Source organism: Carassius gibelio, chromosome A2 (genome assembly GCF_023724105.1).
Source record: "Carassius gibelio isolate Cgi1373 ecotype wild population from Czech Republic chromosome A2, carGib1.2-hapl.c, whole genome shotgun sequence".
NCBI lineage: Eukaryota > Metazoa > Chordata > Actinopteri > Cypriniformes > Cyprinidae > Carassius > Carassius gibelio.
In genome coordinates, this window is record NC_068372.1 from 21,384,019 (window position 1) to 21,408,452 (window position 24,434).

At 36.7% G+C, this 24,434-nt stretch overlaps 1 protein-coding gene across 2 annotated transcripts in view; it reads left to right on the top strand.

Annotated features, from left to right (window-relative positions):
- The first annotated feature begins 295 nt into the window (after positions 1–295).
- Positions 296–24,434, top strand: part of LOC128030896 (tenascin-R) — a 116,805-nt gene continuing 92,666 nt past the window's right edge. For both annotated transcript variants that reach the window (XM_052618978.1, XM_052618982.1), the window contains exon 1: positions 296–542. The gene's annotated coding sequence lies outside the window, so the exon portion shown is untranslated. The remainder of the gene's footprint in view (positions 543–24,434) is intronic.

Genomic DNA, 24,434 nt, shown 5'->3' on the forward strand with positions numbered 1-24,434 from the left:
TGGGATTAGTTCTGGACTGGCTACTGTCGACTATTGGAACACCCTCTAGAGACTGCAGGAGGAGAACGCCAGCACTGGCAGATCAATACAATGGAAGAGAGAGAGAACAGGACGGGGGGTAGAGAGGCATTGGGAGGGTAGAAGAAGGAAAGAGAATGAGAAGGGGAAAGGGAAAGGGAGACACGAGGGAGGGAGACACAGAGATAGTGTGCATGCACGCGCGTGTGTGTGTGTGTGTGTGTGAGAGAGAGAGAGAGAGAGAGAGAGAGGAGGGTGCTTAAAACGAATAGACAGCGAGAGACCGAGTTAGAGTGAGAGCAAGGTGCAAACGTTGCTCAGCCTCCTCATTGCAGCCGCGACAAGCAGCCAGAGAGGAACTCCAGTCTAACCGTTGGCAACAATAGACTACTGAAAACACAGTTTGACCGGTCAAAAGATCTTTGCCAGAAACATTGTCAGTGGGAGAAAGCTGCTCAAGGACCAGGGAGAAGCCGATAAGGTGAAGATCTAAAGGCAATTACAACACCGGCTTCTAAAACAAGGTAAGTTGAGCATCTTGGGCTTAATAGGCTAAGTGTTCTCTTTCTGTGCTGCACTTGAGGAGTCTGACTGGGGAATGGGAGGGGGCTCAGGTAATGAATTGGTTTGTGGGTTGTGCATCAACCAAAACATTATCATTCTGAGCTTCAGAACGAATGTCAGGTTACCAAAGTCACATCAGGGAGCAGAGCGGATCTGGTTGAACAAAAGCTGTATTCTTCTTTGATTACATCATTTGCATGCATTTGCATATGCATTGAGTATATTTCATTAAAACAGTACTCCTGAAGTAGTATCAGTTTTTTGCAGTCATGTTGTTTTGAATGATTCACAAGTGCAAGTACAGTGAGTAAAAACATTGCATGGATGGTTTTTAAGAAGTTGGTTTCATATGCTCTTTTGACACTAACTTTGATTGCAGAACTTTATTTTCAGTATTTGTCATTTAGATAATGACATAGATTATAGTTACAGAGTATTATAACTGGTCTATATGATGCATTCAAAATTATCTGGAACTTAATACTGTATAAGCACAGTAATAGTACAAATATGTAAAATATTTTACAATATATATATCGCTGGAGTATAAATCTTAGCTTTATATTTATTTATTTTTTTATATGATCTATTACTTTTATGTATTATAATTGTGGTCTGTATTACTGTATATAGAGCATGCACAATATTTATTAGTATTTACTGAATATAAAAATGTGACTATCAGAACAATTTGAATATATATATATATATATATATATATATATACAGTAGGATTTACATTTTTAAGATTTAATATATGGATACAATATTTTAAAAAGTGTACCGTAGATATTGTTATTTTTTGCTGTTTAAAAAACTGTAAGATGTAGATTTTGGTTCATCTCAAATACTAAGTATGACATATATCACCAGTTTCCTTCAGATCTAGATGATTTAATTGCTCTGTGTCTTTTTCTTTTTTTTTTTTTTGTACATAAATATTTTCTGAAAGCCAGCCTCACTGTACCCCAGAGTGAGCAATTATTCTGTGCAGTGGACAAACTTTCCATCCAAAAGTAGGGGATGCTGTTATGGGCAGATAATGATGTCACCATCCCTCCTGTGGATAAACTGGCTGTTTATTTCTTCCACTACATCCTGTGGCACCTTTTTCAGAGAAATATTCTCACACTTCCTGTTGTTCATCCATTCCTCCTCCCTGCAGAGCTGTACTGTGCGGAATGTTTTCATATTTCTTAAGTGTTTGATTTGTCAAAGTCAGTTGAACATATTGTCCATGGGCAGAGAGTGTGGTATAGGCATGATATTAAAAATCTGGTATGGGGGAACCTTTCTACAGATTTATAGCTGGAGTATAAATCTTAACACCTCAGCTACAAGACCTTTTCTTCACCGCGCTGTCTCGTGAAAGAAATATACCGCATGCCTCCTCTCACAGTGTAAGATGAGAGCCCAGGGGTACATGGTAATCTCTCCGTAGGTAGATCACACTTCTCCGTGGATCATTTCTTCCTTCCTCCTGCTCCTCTTTCATTAGTCTTAGGCATGATTTCAAAGCTTTCCCTGAGTCTGAGAATACAGATAACACACTCTGCTCCCATTAGCACGCAGAGCTATATATTAAACATGCAGCCATCAGAAGGCTCTCTCTCAACCAGCAGTCAAGTTTATGGAAATGTGAATCAATAATGTGGATAAACATTCAACTTTAAAATATGCTTTGGCTAACGGCACACTCAGTGCCAGAACAAAAGTACTGAGGAGACATGCAAATTCAAATGATGCTTCCACACAAGAAGATGTTTTTAAAAATGTCTCCTCTAGCAAGGACCACACCACAAACAAATATGTAAATAACCAGTTTATTGTTTAGAATGTTAACGATGAGTTGAAAAGGAATACAAAGGAGATAGGATGATGGTCAGGTTGATCTGGGCATCTGGAATTGATGGCCCAGAGAGACTCAGGATGGGGGCATCGTCTCGTTTGTATATTTAGGCCGGATCATTTTTGAGTAAACCATTCTTGTAAAATTCTGTAACACCACATTGTAATGACAAATCGTGTGATTATTGTAAGTCCTTCTGTGATTATTATTGATCTGCAGAGCTGTTGTCTATCCACCTTAAAATTCAGAAATTTTGCCATGTGTCAAATATTCTGACAATATTCTGCCCCCCTCGAATAGGGGACAGTTTTCTTCATGTGACTTGTTATATTCAGTGTGTATATATATATATATATATATATATATATATATATATATATATATATATATATACATATATATGGTAACACTTCAGTAACATGCACATAATTGGGTGTAGAAACAATTTTCTCTTAAATAGTAAATTTAACAATTAAGAAATGGCAAGTGAATTAAATTTGAAATTTTGTAGAATGTACTCTAATAATCTTTTTTATTTACAAAAAAATATTTTTTTACAGTGTATATTTTTTGTAAGTAAACCTCATAATTGAATATAATATTAGCACATCTGTTCAGCAATATCTTCTGTTAATCATGATTGCATGATAAAATTAGATTTTTTTTCTGATACTTTCCCCTCTCAGTGAGATTAATTAACATGTAGCGGCACACTTGTGGGAAACCAAACAGCACAACTGTGTTAGCCTATGAGGAAATTAATAATTTACATAATATTTCAGTCCAGGGCTTTGCCTTTGCACAATTCCCAGCAGTGACTGTGCTGCAGAAGTTTCCTCTACTCTTGCTATTACACTGCTAAATGGTAATTAAGCCAGGGCCCCATTTGCATGGCTTCTGCGGAAGAACACGGGTGTTTAAAAAGAAATTGGGCTGCATATATTGGACCACCCGAGGATCATTGTCCAAAATGAAAGCAGCTGCTCTCTTTGCGCTCGCTGTTCAGCTGCCATTAAATGGCTTTCAAGTTACTATTCTTTTTTTGCCATTGACTTAAATACAGTTTAGCTGATGGATCCATTTACCATAATGCTATGTTATTGCAGTTTGTGTGCATTTCTAATGTGCTCCTGCTGTTGAAATGACCCTTTTGAGCACTATTGACCATGCATAAGCCAAGGACACGTTAGTCGACAAAAACTGTTGTTGATAAAGACAGTTCTACCACAGAGGCATTTCTAGTTCACCTCCTCAAACATGAAGCCGTGGTCCGTTCTGTCAAGGGTTCAATCTGTTTGATAAATGCTTCGCCGGCTCTGAGCTGTTTTGGTGTTCACCTTCTGAAAGCCACTCTAGCTTTAAATAATGCAAGGTACAATGAGATCAAGTAATAGAGAAAGAAAACTACTTAAACCCTTGCCCACTGCTCATGCACCAATATTTTTGCCACTCCTGCCTCCTTTTTCTGCCTGCATATATATTCTAATCCTCATGGAGATGATTGCCAGACTTCAATGCAGTCAGAAGGGGGAGCTGGTGAGCTCTTGCTTTGATTTGAAAATGCGCTCATGGCATGATGATCATTTCAGCATATCAGACAATGACTGTACTGCAGTGAGATGCTCTAAATTAATGGGATTAATGTTTATTTGGCTAATCTGATTAGTGAGTTAATCGGATTGAACTTGCTTCAGAGTGTGCAAGAAATCCTGTGAGTATAAAACTGATTCATCAACATTATTTAAAGGTGCAGCGTGTCTTTCCACACCACTAAGCATCACCAAACAGAATTTTCACATTAGGAATGTATTGCGATATCACTTCGTCCACCATACCCCCACCCCAAATTTAAGTTACTGAATAAGAGAAAAATCTGAAAGCGCAAAATGATTTACTTGCAGAGAGCTTATCTGGTTGGCTAAAATATATATATTTTTCCTATCTCTCTCTCTCTTTTTACTTTTTACAATGCCTATAACAGGTATGGTTCCCCAGGATACATATGCTAGTCATATCTGTCGGGTATGTAGTTGGAACATTTTATGCTTGGTAGTCAAGAAAGAAAAAAATAAATAAAATAAAAATAGCTTACAGCACATATAATAGTGAAAATGCAACAAGTCAGCACTTTGGTTTTTGTGTGTTTTATTGGCCTTCTATCAGGTATACCTGACATGTAGCCTGACAACTTTAGATACATTTCCAACTAGTGGCATATTGAAAGGCTTTGCTGAGCCAAAGAAAATCAGCAATCAATATAGGGCTTAAAAAAAAACAATGTTATATAGTGCTCAGTGACAAAGAACATTTGACTTATCAGCTCGCATTCGATCAGGGCCAGCTAACAGGGCGATTGATTGCTCTGTAAAGCTCTGGAGGAAATGGAAGGAATGAATAAATCAGGAGTGAATTACAAACACACAGATAAGAGCCAGGTATTAGTTTGGCCCTATCAGGAACAGCCAAGTGTATTGATCTACTGTGTGTTCTTAAAGGAGAAGTATCTTAAAGAGGACAGGAAGTGAGAAGACACCAGGCAGTCACCAGCCGAAGGTGTTCATCACTACTGGGGACAATGACAAATAAGACAGGTTTCATTTTTCCATCATGTGTTTTGTTGAGAAAGCTCAATTGGAATTCATTATTTTGAGTTAACATTATGACTTATAACTGAACATACTAATTTAAGGTGATTCATTTTTTTTTACAAATTAAACTGAATATGTTAAATTAGCCAATTAAAACATGGCAAATAAAGAGAGAGTCTCTTTTGTTTGATTAAGATGTATTTAATCAATTAATGTGTCATTTAATCGTTTAATGTGTTATCATAGTATTAGCTGTCCATGTGGTTTCAGCACTGAAACTGTGATTAAAAGTTCACGCTTTGAACTGATCTGTGGCAGACATATGAGCTCAAATAAATAAATAAATCATGTTTTTCTTTTTTTAAATTGCCTGTATGTTTATCTCACCCAAAAGATACTGATTAACAGAATGCATGTCTTTCAGGAACTGCCATCTGCCAGAAATATCCAAATTATGGATAAATTTGTATTTTTAATAAGCACCCAGTTCACACCTTTGTATTTATTTTTGTATGTTTTAATGCATTACCTCTTTAGCCAGAGCCATCTTTGATTTCCAGTGAGGGTGAGGTCACATTTATTTCAGCCAATCAGGTTTGCTGCAGATCTTGCGCTTGTTAATTGACATGTAATTAAGGAGTATGACAATTATTTGCTCTGGTGAAGATTCCATCTGTTTTCAGTTAGTTAGAATTGTATCGTTAACTTAATATGTTATCTGCTCACAAGTTTCCTTTGCTAAATGTTGGGAATGGAGATGTGCCAGCTCGTGCTCACATTTTATTTGTAGCTCTCTAAACACACCCTCGGTGATACAGATGTGAGTCTACATGTTATATGAATCTTTCTGATACAATGTCATTTTCAATTATTCGTAGTATTCTGACACTTCAGCAGGATTCTGGAAGCGACATGGCCAATGGCTGCTGTCACAAGAAATCATCGACAAAGTGTCAAATATATATTGCTAAAGGACACAGGGTACAGCAGCCATGCAAAGTACAGCTCGCCATGGTGTAGAGAGAGGGGGGGGGGGGGGGGGGGTGTAAATATTTATCTTCTTTTATTCAGAAACATTTCTTACCAAAATTGCTTGTATTCATTATTGCAGCCCGTAATGACATAAAACAAATGATTTTAAAATGACTTCTAGGCAGTGCTAGTAATTACAGCAGTGGAACTGATTATATTCATCCAATAATTAAACAAATATCATTGATTTCCCACAGAGGGACAGCCCAGCTCCCAAACACCCATCATCCTCCTTCCACTCCAGCGTCCTGTTCTCCCTGAAGCAACAGGCCAATCAAACGACTGCGATTTGAGAAGTGCAATAAAAGTCAGACACATTGATATTCTGTGCAATGGTCTTTCCTGTCCCTTTGTCAATAGATAAAGATTGAAAAGAGGGGGTTTGTTGAAAAAATGGATGTATATCACACACAGCCCTTCTGTTGTAGCAGGAATCAGCTGATCTGTTATGTGGATATTTGCTCTGACCTACTGTTTGGAGTTGTGTGACTGGCTTGTGTTGGTCTTTCCCTCTCTAGTTTTCCCCATCTGTGCGGGCAGATGGATGAACACTCCCACATAAAGTTTTCTTTGCCAATTGCTATCCTTCCTGCTTTGTAGTTAAAAGAGAAAACTGAAGCATTCTTGGATCCTTTGTATCTTTGCTAAGCGGTCCATCTCATCTATCATTTCATTGCCTCTTTCATGGACATTTCAGGCTAACTAATAAAGTCTTGATTTGTTAGCTGAATGCATGCGGAATGATATCTGTAGAAAGATGAACTGTTTGGAAATGCCTCTAGGAATTTCAAAGAGACTTTTAGGACAATCTTTAAAATGATAGTTCATTTACTCACGCTCATGATGTTCCAAACCTGTTTGACTTTCTTTTATAGGATGCAAAAGGAGTTGGATATTAATGTTGCTTTTTCCATACAGTCAAAAGTGAATGGTAACCAGGAGCTGTGAAGCAGAAAATTAAATAAAATAAAATATTTGATTATGTGCATATCAAATTTGGCATGTTGAGTCTGTTTAAGAGTACCACCTTTTTAATTTCAATGCCGTCAAGCATGTTGGAATGCTATATTGAAATATATTGTGACAAATAATGAAAATGATATAATGTTTCTATATTTCATTCACACAGGAGCAGCAATATAAAAATCAATCTATCAATAAAATGTATGGTGTTTTTTGCATTTTGGGATTCATTCCCCTTTCACTTTCATTGTATGAAAATAGGTGTGTAAAACATTCTGTTTAACCTCTCATCTTGCCATCCACTGAAGAAAGATAATCATACTGGTTTGGACAACATGAACAGATTTTATTTAATTTTTTCTTCATACTGGATTCTGGGGAAATTCTCTAAAATAAAATAATAAATGTAGTACTATGCAGAGTTTCTGGTAAAATTGCTCAAGAATTCAACCAGCACACAGTGGGTTATTAATTCAGTCCAATACTTCCAACATCTAAAAGTATAATGTGATTTATTTATTTTTGCTGTCATCCTATTCACTGTTTTTCAGGGTTTTATCTCATAGAAAATGAAGCCAAAATGGTTTGTGCATGTTTTTAAGCGGTGTTAATGTGTGCTGCCCTATGGAACACACACCCTTGCAGAAAACATCTCCAGACTGATTAGTGTTTATAAAATCTAGCCACGGTCTGCGCAGTCTGACTTCATATTTCACATTACATTAACCAACCAGCCCAGCAAGAGAGTACAATGAGGCTTTTTTGGGGGGCTGGCAGTGTGTGCGTGTGGTACAATGGAAGAGCTGTTATGAAGGAAAGGACACTAGAATTGGCAACAGGTCTTTGTTCTAATCAGGCTGTCTTCAATAGGCACTTTCGTCTTCATTTCAAGGTAGTGTTTATGCACTACCATGCACTCCTTGGCACCTTTTTTAAAAGGATACATATTATTCAATATAAGTTTCTGGTGTAAGCTCAAAATACTTAACAGATCTTGTATTATATCATTTTGAAAATGCCTATTTTGAGAGGAAATAGGAAGGCCTGTGTCTTAAAATGCAAATGAGCTGCTTCTCCCCACCCCCTTTTCCAGAATAGAGCTGCGCCAATACAGCTCTTAACTGCTAAAAACATGGTTTGTTTCTGATTATCATGTTTTTTCATGCATTTTAAACCATGTGATTTTAAACTTGAGATATACGGTTTTCTGAGCACACGGACAGAAAGCGACTGTCCCAGCATGTTCAATTCACATGCGTTAAAAACACACACGAGTTACAAAAACAGCCGGTTATGTCTGTGAAGGTAAACTGCTGGGAAATAAATCGCTTGTTTATTTCAGATCTGTGTGGCAGCAGCAATATACAGTAAATAAATCAATAAATCCTCTGCTCTGTTGTCTCCTCTGAGGCTGGGACTCTAAATAATGTTCTGTGCTCATCTGTGCAACCAAAGATAGAACAGTTAACATGTTTTGCTCAAACTTTCACCATGGCATTAGCGCTGGTATCGTTGTTGCTTGGGAAATCAAAATGAAGGCACAGTAGATGGAAACTTACATATTACGGGGCAGTATGTTATAAGGAATAATGTTACTTTTCCTAAACTCAGGAGACTTAGATGAGATTTTCATATATCTCTCATTTTAGTATAAACAGCATTTCATATTTTCTCCTAAAATTCCTTTGGAGAAATGGAAGCAGACACAAAAAATGAGAAAAAAATGAGTCAAAACAGAGAACAGAGTATAGAATATCTCTTTATTGTCTTGCTGCAATCTCTATCAAGACTCCATTATAGGAATATTTTATTTCTTAGTGGTTGCTCTTTCACCTCAGGAGACTTAGTTGTGATTTTTGTGTTTTTCTCATTTTAGTCTTAACAGTGTTTCAGATGTTTCTCCTGAAAAACTTTAGGAGAAATAAAAGTAGACATAACTGAGACACAAGAATGTTCTGAAAGAAAGGAATCCAAAATGACAATTGGAGAGAAACGTGAGATTTCTTAATTGTCTTGCTGAAATCTCTTGCAAGACTCCATTATAAAAATGTTTTACTGCTCAGAGGTTGCTGTTGCTTTTTTATTGCTATGGGTTTTTTTCACCTTTAATAGTCAGGATAGTAGGAGAGGAGACAGGAAACAATTGGACAGGTGAGAATTGAACAGGAGCAGGAAATCCCTTTAGCTGGGATTCTAACCCATGCTGTCTGAGGTGCAGTTGTGCTTTCACATTGATGCTCTGCCCACAAGGCTATGACTCTGACAGAGGTTACTCTATGCTCAGGATGCTAAGGGCTGATTCTCTTATATGTCTCATTGAGATAGCAGCTTTGTTTTAAGATGTCTTCAGTTTTATTTTAGGAGAAACGTTTTACTTTTACTAATGTTGTAAAATCTACATTTGATCTTAAAGTAACCTCATTTCTGTCTAGGATAAATATTTGAGATTTTAAAGAGATCTCAATTATGATTTTTCTTTCCTGTGGGTTGCCACATCACCAACGAAGTTAAACCTGACATGTTTGTTTTCTTGAGCTACAAAAAAAAAAGTAATAAAATAAAATAAATAAATAAGCCTTATCAAAACAAAGCTACTGGGTTAAACATTTTCACATTTGTTTGGTAGGTAGATGCACCGGGGACCTGATTATAGCACTCGAAATCGTGAAACTCGAAAAGTCAGATTTTCATGGTATGTCACCTTTAATTTAATTAAATTTTTTATTTTATTATATGTACATATACATAATTTTGTGTTAGGAAGAAACTTGGCAACATGATTGATGTAATGGGGATGAGTAACACATTTCCTTCTTTTTTTCAACTGTTCTGGGACACAGGGGTTACTATGTGATTCAGTTTTGCAAAATTACTGTGATATATATTGTTAGTACATTTTATCATATATATATATATATATATATATATATATATATATATATATATATATATTATTATTATTATTATTATTATTATTATTAAAATATTACTCACCCTTATATTGTACTAAAACCGTATGGACATAGAAAAATATTCCTGAACATAAAAGATTTATTTTATTTTATTATTATTTATTATTATTTATTATTATTATTATTATTATTATTATTTTTTTTATTATTATTATTTTTTTTTTTTGAAGAATATTGACTGATTTGTTGGTTGCAGGTGAATCAGTTTACCAGATGCAGCCTATAAAGCTTTACTCAGTACAGGTGAAATATAAAAGACATTTTATGAGAGGTATCACAGTCTCCTTGACTAAATATAAATCTGACCCTCTGATATATCTTCTTGTGAGGTGAAACTCTCCATAGGACATCTGTTTGTTGTGGTGGCATATTTGTTTGGTGCAAATTATTTATATGCTGAGATCCCAAAGACAGCAACAAAATGACATTTCCATGCATTACGCTCGATATTCATTTGACCTCAATGTGTATTGACTTTGAGCACTGGAGCGAGACAGAACTGTCTAAACAAAATGCACAAAAAATGAGTTGACCTTTTACTCTCCATGTCCAAATCTAGGATAAAACGATTGAACTCTATATCTAAAAGCACAAAAGCATGCATAATTCATTCTGAAAAAGTGCATATTGTATAACTATAGTATTTAAAACAAATGAACACTAGGTTTCTTTAAATAGGTCATATGACATTGCTAAAAAGGACATTGTTGTGTATTTGGTGTAATAAAATATGTTTATGCGGTTTAAGGTAAAAGATAAAATATACATTATTGTTTCTCATCTATGCCATACTGTGATGTCGTCTCCCAGCACGATGAGGGGCGAAACCAATAAAACCCATTACAAACGAGGCATTTGTTGCATCCAGTGGGAATATAATTACTGATTATAATTACTTATGCTGTCTTTTTTTCGCATTGCGTATCGCGCTGTGTTAACATAAGACCATGTCTGCATTTGTGAGCGTAGAAATTACAAACAACAAGAGCTACTCTACGCTGCTTAAAGCTCGAATCATCAGTGGAAAATTCTTTAAATATGAAAACGTACTTACAGGCTGTGAGTCAGAAGCGCCAGAAGCACCTTGCAAAGTTGGAACTGCCCCACTTTATAGAAAAAAAAAAATGACGTGACATACAACCAAGTATGATGACCCATACTCAGAATTCATGCTCTGCATTTAACCCTTCCAAAGTGCACACACACACACACACACCGTGAACACACACTCAGAGCAGTGGGCAGCCATTTATGCAGTTGGGGGTTCGGCACCTTGCTCAAGGCCTGTACATTCACTCTCCCCACCTACAATTCCTGCTGATACAAAACACAAACTCACATCCTTTGGATTATAAGTCCAAATCTCTAACCATTAGGCCACGACTTCCACATCAACAGCCTTTGTGCCATTGTACTCTTCCAGGATCAGGAAACAGTCCTCCATAAAATGTGCTACACACATCTGAATATTTGGGTTGAACTGTTCTGCAACAGTGTTGTAAAAACAACTTATCCACTGATTTCTAGTTGTGTCCTCTTTTGGAAGGCCAAACAAAGTAGTTTCTCTTTCACACAGAAACAAACAGCGTCTCCACAACATGGCATTTGTGGCAGCAACAATACTACAGCAAGAATCAAAGTTAGGCTTTTTTTCTTGGCTAAAACATTTGGGCAGTGTTATGCAAGTCTTCCCACGTCGTAACATAGACATGTAGGGTTGTGTTAGAATGAGGGAATGGACAAGTCTTAACTTTTATAAAGAATATCTCTTTGGGTTTGAGACTCTAGTCTTTGCAACTTTAGGGTTCTTATCTATCCACTTATAAAGCTTTACTGTTCTACCAGTCCAGTCCTCACAGCATACAATGAAGGCACAACTTCTTTGTATTCCGTGATCATTCAGTTTTGCCTCTGAATTAAAATAAGAAGTTATTCATGTGTTCTATTTGTTTATTCATCTATTCATTATCAGCTTGACTGTTTTTTGTTTTCTTGGGTTTCTGCATCAAATCTATTTTTTACACACTTTGTGTTATTCATCAGCAAGCTTGGGGAATAACAAAATATTGTTTCTTTCTGTAAAAAATAGGGGGGGGGGGGGGGTGATTGCTAGCAGTATGATATTAGTGGGTCTTGAAGCCAACCAAAAATATATATTTTTATTTTTTATAACACACACCAAATTTTTTGTTTTCGTAAATGTCATTTTTTTTATTGTTTTTAAAAAAGTTATTTGTAAATGTACATTTTTCAAAATATTTAGGTTTGTGATATTTGTTTTTCTCTCCTTATTGTTTGCCTATGAAATTAGAATGAATAATTAATAATCTGTGGCAGTTTCTTTTTTTTTTTTTTTTGCAGTAGCCCTATTTTGGCAGGTTGTACTGGTTTAGAAATACATTTTACCTCACACTTTACAGCCTTGAGCTTGTTGCTGGTCACTGAGCCAGTCAAATTGTTAGACCCACAAGAAGTTGAAATCACCAAACTGAAGATGAGAAGACATCTGTCTATTGAGATAAGGCACAAACCATTTCAGAGCAGAATGGCAGCCGTTCAGTGCACAGGCACACAGTGGTTTAAAAAGCAAGAAGCCTTTGAAGTTTGATTATTCAAATTAAATCTAGCAGAGTTAAATGTTAAATGTGAGAAAAGTGAACTGGAAACAAACAAACAAAACAAAAATACAACTTTTGAAGGGAAGGAACAATCCTCCCTTTCCCCTCTTTATTTTAATTTGGTATTTTTTATTTAACTGACAGCATTAACAGTACTAATGCAACACTTGCATGTGCAAAGTTGACACTTTCCTGTCCTGTTTGTGTGCTATCCAGCCTGCAGAGCCTGAAATGGATTAGATAAATGTTGTCCGGGAATATTTTAAGGAAATGCATGAGTCATGTAGGGGCAGTCATGCTTGAAATTGAGTGAAATCACATATTCAGGCAGACATGTTGGATCACATACACACTTATTGTCAGCTTCTAGTGATCGCCCTCCCTCCTATGTCCTCTGATCATTCTTACATCACCAGAATAAAGGTGCAACTCATGGGATAGAATTGTGAAGAGCTTACTATAACAAAGCTCTTCAAATGTCACTGCTTTTCAAATCTGACCATAATTTTCAGTGCACCTTTATGGTGGAGAGACCTTCGGACAGTAGAATCAATTATGTTGCAAAAGAAACAGTGAAGTGGAGGATAAAAAAGAGGTCACATTTATGTCATTAAAATGCAATTGAAGAGCAAGAATGAAATCTCAGTGGACTTTCTGGGGGGTGATGTTCTTGAGAGAAAATTACATTTTTATCCTGACGAACATGGTTGCAGTGCAAGTTTAGAGCCCAGCATTCACACAAATCAACTTTTATAAATGTGGCATTGCATGTATCGTATCATATTCTGTTCATATCTTTGGCATCAGGTATCATAAATTTACAACAAATAATTTTATTTATTCAATTGTATTGGCATATTATTATTATTATTAGTATTATTTGTTCTTGTTGTTGCTGTTTGTTGACTGAAAAAGCAACACTGGCTCAACAAATCCTGCATGTCCAACAAAAGGCAGACAGAAGGAAAAACCTGTTTGAGTTGATCATTTTAGAATGCATATTTTTTGGCATTGGTGGCACTAAAGCACATACTTCAGCTATAAAACGAGAGATTAAAAGAAGAGCTTTCAAGAAAAGCAGATGAATACAGCGAACTACATGAATTCCTGACATCTAAACCAACATACCTGTCCTTTCATGTGGAGAAGCTGCTCGTTTAAAGCCTTAAGCACTTTATATGTCTTCACTGTACAGCTCAAAGTATCCAGATTGCTCAAATAAAGAAGCATAATGCTCTTTAAAAAAGGCTTCCTCAATCACAGAGGCTTCATTATAGATATTCCTTATGGACAAGGTTACAGCATATTTCTAAGTTGTCTTTTTGTGCATCGAGATGGAGTTCAAAACAAGCCAGAGCAGCCACAGTTCTCCAACATCCATTTACCTATTTTTTCTCGGAACGCTGCTTCAAAATAATCTAAACCCACCAAGCTATTAAATAACAATAATAACAGCAAGTCCTTGTTCATTAGGCCATATCTGTCAGTTGCAATGTGGCTGCTGGGAGACAAATTGGTGAGCCCAAATTATCTAGCAAATACCCTCATACTTCTGTTCTACAGAGACAAAACTCGATATATGGAGAAATGAAGGAAGGATTGATAAACACCTTTAGGCTTTTCAACTGTTCTGTTCTGAACAAGCATGACCGTTATCAAGCGCAATATCAGAATTTTTGCGCTTTTAATCACAGTGAACATTCTGGCCCACCAGCAGATTGAATTTTTCAGCAAAGGAGTATACACAGACTTCAAGGTCAATATATCTAATCCAAAAATGCATATATATTTGATTTAATGTTGTTTAGGATTGTGTAAGTTCACTGTAATTCCACTACAAGGTTTGTGCGACACAGAGAGCTACACTACATCATACATTATTCTTCAAAGAAAGAACTGAAGGGCTTTCTTTCTAGACCATATCTCTCCTGCCACTGTGTTATTTATCTTGAAATGCAATGTTTAATGGCAGTTTGCTATTCAACACTTCATATTTAAAAAGTGGCACATTTACTTTCACAGAAATTGAGATTTCAACCATTTTTAAACTACTTAAAATGAGAAGAATTCATGTGAAATCTGTAAAAATTATGTTGATGCTTTGGGTCAGGAAAAAAATGTATGTATACTTAACTTTCTATCCATCTATCTATCAAAGAATCATGGGAAGAAGAAAAAATATAACTTTTATTAGAATGATTAGAATATTAGCATGATTTCAGAGACTGAAAGTAATGGCTGCGGAAGCTTTTCAGCTTTGCCATCAAATAATTAAATTAGATTTTAAAACACATTAACATAGATATTAGTTGTGCAATAATGTTTCACAATATTACAGATTTTACTGTATTTTTTTCTTTTTCTTTTTTTTTTAATCAAATTAATGCAGTCTTTGTGAGCTTATGATGAGACAGAGTCAGTTTTTACCTTAAATTAAATTAGCCAAATTATTTTCACACAATAAATATTGCCATAGTTTGTTTACTTCACTCTTTGTCAATAGTACCATTCTTAAAAATGATACATGTTAACATTCTTAAAAATAAAAGACATAAACTTGCCTTCATATAACAAAATGAAAAACAAAACAATGAAACCTCGTACTTTTAATAAAATTTATGAAGCTGTAGAAAAAGCTGCCCTTACATCATTGTATTTGCAAATAGTTATATTCTTCGTGAGTGGTTTAAGCTAATTTAAGCTTTAATATGAAAATGTAGTAACTTTTTTTTATATAAGATATTTTATATTCTTTCTTCATCTCTTTGAAAAAAATAACAGCATAACGGTCCTAGGCAATAAAATTAAATAAAAATGGTTTGCATAAATTTTGTTTTCAATTAGGCAGAGAGGTGAGGGAGAATATTGGGGTGAGGTGAGGACTAGTATTTTTAAACAAAGCCAGGACCTGCTTAAGTAGTCCCCATTTCCTCTGTCTCAGATGTCTCAGAACTTCACGACCCCCATGTCCCCTGTACTGTCAATGCTGTTGCCAAGGAAACGGGTGTCAGGCTTAGATGAAGAGTGTTGTATATAGACAGGGCTCTCAGGTCTGCTGCACCCTCTGTCCAGTGTTTCCCATTAGGTGTGGTCCAGACTGCTAAACAATGGCATCGCGCTAAATAACCTTCTTTGCCCCCGAGGAGGCATTTTATGAATTCAGCGGTTACAGAAGCGGACTGTGAAACAGTCCACTGAGTCTCCAGATCATGTAACCACTCAATAAACTGCCAAAAGTCCAGCTGGCGATATCCCAGGGCTCCCGGGCAACTGCCGTAAATTAGTGCCCAATCCCAGTCCCTGCTGACTGAGGAACAGTGTTTAGACTCTGTGTACCCACTGGCAAAAGCAGCCCACCTGCGCACATGAGCCCAGGTCTGTGGCACTTCATCAGCTGACGTGGGAACAGAGCGAAATGTTGCTTCGCTGGGGTAACAAAAGCTTTCAGTTAAATGGCTTCAGCTGTGAGTTTTAGCCAACATGTATGTGGAGTAGGAACTGTGTGCTAAACACGACTGGCTTTACACTGAGAGTGACAGAGGCCATCAGGACATTCGCATGGGTGTAGATGGCCATGTTGTAACGCTCTCCCATCATCTTCCTTTAATGCTTCTGCGCTGATTTATTATTGTTAAATAGCCGATTCGAGCCAATTTGATTTGAAACATTTTTTTCTATACATTTCTTCTTATTATTCTTCTTTTTTTCCCCTGTATTTTTTTCTATTCAACTCCTATTTCTTGTATTTCATATAATTCTTTGCTTTGCTTTTTATATTTAAGTGACAAGTGGGGCGGGGCCGAAGGACGTGGGACCGAGCGAGGCCGGTGGAGTGATTGGAGATGAGCGACACCTGCGACACTCACCGGTCTCGAGTCCCACGTCGTTCGGACCCGCCCCACTCGTCACAATTTTCTTTTCTGAAATCTTAAACCAGTCCAAGCTGGTTTGCTTCCCTCATTTGATCTCCCAACTTTATAACTGGGTACTTTTCAATTGGTCAGGCTAGGGTAACTAGCTTAAACCAGCTAAAAATCAGGAAACTGGTTTAAGAGTTGTTTTAGAGTTGGGTTTTCCTGTTCTTTCTTTTCTGCTCACTCTTCTTCCAGTTCTTTTCTGCTGTACTTTAGGTACTTTGCAACTGGTCAGGGTGGGAGTCAATCTTAAATCAGCTAAAGACGAGCAAACTAGTTTAAGAACAATCTGCTGGGGATTTTCTTTTCATACTGTCTTTTCACCTCTATTGCATTCCTTTGTCTATCCTTTCCTTTCTTTTCTTTTCTGTACTGCACTTAGTTCTCTTATCTTCTTCCTTGCATTTTTCATGTTCTTTTCTCCTACCTTTTTCTTTTTTATTCTTTTCATGATGATCATAGGGTTGCAGTAATTCTCTACCAACAGGACTCTGCAGAACAACAGGCAACATTGTTTTGTTTATGCTCCGCTTTTCATGCTGGGTCCTCATCCTTTTATTTCTCTGGATCTCAACGTTACTAATTATTCAGAACTCTTGTTGGTATCGACAGGCAAAGGACAATTGCTTCTCCAGTCACATGTTTTAAGCAAACACTCTTGTCATGCTTCAAATACAGAGCAGTCAGTAGCCATTTAGGGGGCAATAAAACACTAGATCCCAGAGGAAAAGTGCTCGGCGCCATTGGCAGTGGAAGCCGAATCTCAATACCTCTCTCTCTACATCACATCCCCTTTCTCGCTGGCGTCTTGCACCTGCCAAGCAGCTGAAACTTTTGCACAGTCATGGAGACGTTAACAGTGTTACAGGCCAAGTGGCGCAGCTACCTCGGCGACAACCATCGAATCCCTCCGAACTCCTTCCAAATCCATCTATCTTCCTAATCTCCCCCACATGGCTTGTAGATAGTCAGCTTGGGATGTAAGTCTTGGCCAGAGAGTTCTCCTTTCATCTTTGTAAGCTTGCAAAGCTCTGAAGGGCACGTTAGGTCCAGCAGCACTGCTTCTGTCCCTGCGTTTCAACCTGCCATCCTGCTCGGGTGCAAACATCTCCTCTGAGACACACTTGCCCATTGTGTCTGGCTTTACTGTCTCTCTCACTTCTGCTCGTCTGACTCACAGGTGCTGGGTGTCACTTTCATCTCATCCTCCTACCTTTTATTAACTCATAACTGGGTTGCATGTGCCTGCTGTTCCTACATACTGATAAAATACCATATATGCTGTGACATCATGCTGACCTCTTGTGACAGATTAGCTCTGTGTGGATGAATCAAGGATGTATTGTGATGGATGCACAACCAAAACAATGTATTCTATACTGTTCACCTAAACAACACAGTGTTGCCTACTAGAAGTAAAGCATCAAGCCTATTTTTGTTACATATAACTTGGTGAACTCCGAAGAAAATTTGGTGAAAATGCAGTATGAACCTATATTTCAACATATACAGTACATTTGAAATGTAGACTTTAAGAAAGAAAAAAAATGGATTAAACAGCATTTTACTTTTACCTTTTTGGTAGAAGCTTTTATCCAAAGTGTGTGTTCTCTGAGAATCAAACCCACAACATTAGTGTTGTTAGCAGCATGCTCATTGAGCTCGAATGACTTGTACACACATGCTTTATATTTAGTAAATCTGACTGAATCTAAATGATTTAGACTATTTAAATTTCAAATGTAGAATATTGCCAATGTGTCAAAATACAACATAAAAAGTGAAATAAATAACTACAAACATAATCATGAAATTTAAAAGAAAAAATCAACAATTTAACATGAGATATATTGAATATAACTTCATATAACAATATGATAACAAAAAGGCAGTTTATTGCTACACTGGCTTCCATTCTGTGTAGTCCATTCTGGTAACTTAATAATTTTCATTGGCTTTTAATAACCATTTAATCATTTATTATGCCTTTATTAGTTCAGTAACACATCAGAAACACTCTTAGTGTTAAAGCACAACATTAGCCTGTATAATGCTGCACAGAGCACTGCTTCTAGGCGTGACATGAAACAGGATTCAGACTGGTCTCGGATCCAACCCTCTGTGGCTTGGCTCTGTGGGGGTTGGTGGTGCGTTTGTGTTCAAGGAACTGTGGTGAATGATTAATTGTAGAGAGAGCTGTGAAAATCACTTTGTTAATTGTGTGGGAGGTTGAAGAAAAAGCACGCAGAGATTTTCTCCTTCAAAAACAGCGTCTACCGAGCTGCTTCGCTTTACAGTTTTGCAGCTGTCCGTTTAAATCTATGTTCTGAAAGCGTGCTCAGTGTGCTCCTGAAAAACAATTAGGGATAAGCTACTTATTTCAGCGTATTTGCTAAAAAAAAAAAAAAAAAACTCAACATGTGCATCATAAAGCATATTTATCAAGACAGAGAGCATATGAAGAGCACCAACTATTTGTATAGGTAAACAATTTTTTGCCTGATTGTTGCAAAGCAATGCTCATAAATTCCTGCACTTTTTATGTATGCATAGAAATTCTCTCGAGGTAGAGTTATGGCTGGGAAAATATGCCATAGTGTACTTCTTTAGTTCACAGTACTTCATTCTTTTACATGAAACAAATAGGCGTCCTTATATAGCCATTTATAGCCTGTCCTGAATAGAGCTCCTCAGAAAAAAATAAAATTGTATCTGTGTGTAAATGCAGTTTGGATGGAGGTAGGAGCTCATTTACCATGCTGTCTGATGAATGATATTTCTTACTGACTGTACAGCTCAAATATCACCTTTTGTGAGAGAACGAAAGCAGATGAAACAGCAAAGCAAAGAGAAACGGGTCTCCAGACTGTGATTAAACTGCTTCCAAATGAAATACACATTTGTGACGATAACTGAAAATGTACGTTTGGAATACTTTGTGTATTCATATAAGAATTCATCAAATGTCATCTCGTTAGGTGGCAAAATTGAATGCTTGTGTTTTATATATAGAACTGGTGAAAGATTTAATCTAAAGATTTGTGAAACACTACCGAAGACACTCGACATGATAGTGGTTTGAATCAGATTTACTCAGCCAGTGAATCATTCAGAGCCATAATGAGTTCACCACTGACTCCCTCATTGAAACCGGAGTCATTTTTCAGTCCGATCCATTTATAATGAGACACACCACAATCCATGCTGTCAAATTAAAAAATGAATGACTCTTATGAACAAGTTTTTTATGAGTTAGTCAAAAAGATTTGGGAAGCACAACTAAGGTCACTCGTGAGATAGCAGATTAAATCATAGTCAGTAAATCATTCGTTTTTTTCGAGCCGTCACTAAATTTCAATCATTCGTTTTTTCGTTTTTTTCGAGCCGTCACTGAGCTACCAAAAGTGTCATTTTCATTTAGGTCCATTCTGAATTAAATAGTTATTGTGATGTGCACACAAATTTCTTTAGAGTAATTGTTCATAAAACAACGTTGTAGCTGATGCATATTGGTAATAATTTCAAAAAACCCATTTAAATATTTACAAATAATTATCAGCTACTCTTTTTCATAGTTGGATCATGGATCATGGGAGTGAAATCATCACATTAGGTGTCTTTCAAAAAAATACACACACTACACTTAAAAGAAGAAAAAAAAGAAAAAAGATGTGTTTTTTATATATATATATATATATATATATATATATATATATATATATATATATATGTGGGTGTGTGTGTGTGTGTGTAGAAATTGATCAAATAAACATAACCTAAATTGTCATATTCTAACCTAAAATGTCCCTGCATTAATGACTGTTAGAAGAGAAGCTTAAATATATAGCTGCACTTAATGAACTTGAGATTTCCTGAATTACTGAATTCTTTATTGAGTGATTATGTAATTTAGCAACTGAAATAGTCTTTTGGTTCCAAAAGGTTTAATTTGAGGAATCATATAGGTCTTTTTTAGTCTGGAGCCCTGAGGAATGCTGACATTTCACTTAAATTCCCATACAACAGTTCAAAAAGCTTGCATTCATTAGCGAAGTAATGAGTACGAAGTTATGACGGCATTTTAGAATTCACTCCATAAACCCCATAAAGCCAATCTTTGTCGAAGAAAAATACCTCCCTGTCAGAACCAGGAGGAAATATCACAGCCATATTTCACATTTTATTAACATAATTTTGAAGTCGCCCAGGGCTAGATTTGTATTTATACTGCGTGAGCGCCCTAGCTAAATCTCAGCTGAATTAAATTCAGTGCCTCAAAGTAACTGTGACATTTTGGCTGCATAAATATTATCCTCACCCTCATGAACACTGATTAATTACATGGCCTCCATAAACTAAAAGGCAACAGTTGCTGGTGTGTATGCTATATTATTGGCTTTCCTTCAATTTTTCATTTTTCACAGTCTGTGCTTGTGGTCTCTGTGAACTGCCCAATTAATGTAATGTGCTCAAGTCTTTAATGCCCACTCTATTATAAAGCAGTAAAAGATTCCTTTCTATTCATATTTTCCCTGCATAACTTTACCTGACCTTTCTAAAAGCCTTTCTTCCATATTTAACTGCATTGGTCCGTACAGTACAGTAAGAGCGAGTCAGTTTCTTTCTATAGTGTGTTGAAAGCCAATCAGTTTGTTCAATCAAACAGATGGAACAGAAACTTCTGCTGTTATTAAACAGCGCCTATAATCATGTCAGTCAGACTGAGGTTAAACTACAGAAATTCACACTCAGATGCACAAGTTTAAGAGCAAAGTGGGGTTTAACAAGTCCAAATATCTCAAAGCTGCTCTCGTAATTCAACAATGCATTTTACTGTCATATTCTGATTATGTCATGTTACTTCTGCTTCAAAGGCTCAGTACAACGTGTATAACTGAAAGCAACATGCAATGTCACAGAACACTACAACATATATATTACTTACTATTCTCTGAAATATTGCAAAAAGCCTTGTTTTTGCTAGGACCTATTTAGACAAGCTTCTGTCTTCTGCCTTCTCATCTGCCCTAAAATCTGCTATCAAGCTGTCATCCCACTTAAAAGCACATGATTATGTGACCTCTCTGCACATTTGATGACAACAGCACTGTAGTAAATCATCTGAATACTCAGTTTAATAGGTAATAATAAAATAATAAATTCTATAAACTATATTTGTAGCATCAAGTATTCAAGACTATAGTTTATAGGAACACAATGGGACAATCTGCAATATCAGCCTTATGCCAACATTCATACATTTAAATTTGGAGAAGAATCTTGTGTGTAGAATGTGGAATATTGGAATGTTTTTTTTCACATTTATATCAGGCACATATGTGAATTTCAAAACAATAATTGCATTGCTCTCATCTCCATCTCAAGCTGAAGCTCATCTCTTTTGTCTCTTTTGTCAATAATTGCATTGATCTCATCTCCATCTCAATCTGAAGCTCATCTCTTTTGTCTATTTTTCTATGTCATTCACAGGTACTTTGTAAACTCTCATGGTTGGTGCTTTGTCTTCATACTGAGAGTTTGCCAATTAATGTCTGTGGCATGATAGCACTGAACGCTGAATGCTGAACTGATGTCAACGAGTGTTCTAACATGAGTATTTTTATTGTGCAGCTGGGAAATAACCAAGTGTGAAGCAGCTGTTATGGTATGCAAAGTAGAACGGTTATCACTGTAAGCAAACTAGTGTGTGTGGACTGGAGGCCTTAATGTAGGTCATGACCAGTCGTTTAAAACACTTCATTATGACGAGTGTGAGTTCAAGACAACAGTCATCATTAAGGGATGTTAACATTGATTTCTTTGGCACAAAGGTGATTGTAGTTTTGAAATTTAAGCACAGCAGCCAGTGTTTGTGGGGTGTTGAAGATAGCTGAGGACATCAAACAGCTTACTAAGGTGTTCTCTCAGCACCCTGCCAGGGATTCCATCTGGGCCAATACATTTTCATAGGGTGACTTTTTGCAATGTCTGCTAATCTTAGCTACAGACAGCACCTGATCGTCATTTGGAGAAGTCGTATTCTTAGCTGCAGTGTTGTTGGCAGAGAAGTGGCTTTACGTCAGGTTTGGAGGGATCTAGGGTTGTACAAGATTCTGAATTGAAGATGTGGCTGCCTTTCAGTTTGCAAATTGGATTTTGAATTGGCCACGCCCCAAAGGAAGTTGCATTGGAATGACAGGAGGATGAGTTTACTGAATACAGTTCAAATAAATGCAACACAGCTAATGAAATCTATCTATCTATCTGTCTATCTATCCATCCATCCATCAATCCGTCCGTCCGTCCGTCCGTCCGTCCATCCATCCATGCAGGGATCACAGGAATGTTTGAAAAGTTGAGGACACATTTCATAGCTTGTCAGCCTGGTTCATGAATATTAATTAGGTAACATAAAAGGTAATTGGGTGACAGCCATATTAAAATAATCACTTACCAACTACATGTTCGTTCAGTTGACAGATGACGCATGCTCAGTTTTACTTGGGCCAACGATTATTATTTTTTTTTTTTCATGTTTTAGATGTCTCACTAATCTGACGCACCCAATTCGGGTCACGGAACACATTGCTATAGAGCTGATATATTAAATCTGGTGTGTTAGATAAGAGAGACACCCAAAATGTGCTTTGCTGGAGTGTCTAACACTTTTTTATCCTCTGTCTGTCATATGTACGGGCAGTCAGTGTAGACAGGCTCAGGTTTTCTGTTTGCATGCAGCTCCTGTCTGTTGAAGTCAATAGTTTGCTGACATGTGTTGTGTGAAATTAAGCTGGTCATCAAATACAACCACAAGATTCCTTGCTGACCCAGCCAGCATGAGATCTAACAGTTCATCAATAGATCTATCTGATGAGTTATTCACATACAGTGTCACTTAAACTAAATCATTTTTCAACAGTGTTTTAACTACATGCATAACCCAGATAACTACATGCATTTTAAGGTGTGAATGTGTTAAAAAGAAAGCTCTGTCCAGGAAAGGACATAGTTCATTTGGCGCAAGGTTACAAAGGTTACCAGTGAGCACACTTTTCTCTAAAGCAAAGAAAGACTGTGCTCACTGATACAGATTCGTACACAAGGTCAGCAGCATCCAGCGATGACAAAGAGGCCTGGGAAAGAAATATACACAGTCCAGCCATCACTATATCACATTATTGTAGCAGGACCCATTGTTCCTTCCCAGAGTGAATGTCCTAACCCAAATATGAATTCAAACCAAGGCACTCACTGCTAGAATCCTTTACCGGGGAATAGGTTTGTGCAAAATTCATAACTGCAGAACTGGCACCCTTTCAATTCAGTAGTCGGAATGTGAACTGAATTGGTTACAAATCAATCAATCAATCTATCTATCAATCATCCATCTATCTATCTTTCTGTCTGTCTGTCGGTCTGTCGGTCTATCTATGAAACCAAAAGAAGAAGCCAGCTATACAAACACACTGGAAATGCTATCAAATTTTGCTTTGGAAACGTTTGCTGATTTGCACTTTTTCAATACCATTAGCTATCTACCAAACTTCAAATGCTTTTTAAACTCGTTTGAACACTTTCAAACAAGGCTTTGTCAAGCCAACAGTCAAAGTTTGTCTTAAAAAGTACCGTTACAGTATAAAAATGTATTTGTGTTAGAATTTGCATTGAATCTATTTACAAATGAACTGCATCCTGTTTGCTATTCCAAAGGCAGACTGTTGCACACAACCCTGCTATAGAAAAATACATCTTTAATGGGGTAATTGTAGATCAATCAGAATGAATTTTTTGGAGCATGTTTATTTTTTAGGTTTTTTTGACAGCGATAACAGTTGGCACTATAACAGTTTTTTTTTCTTTCTCCATGTTCTTGTATGAAAAAAAAAAAGATTTTACTTTGTCGAGCAAAAGGCTTT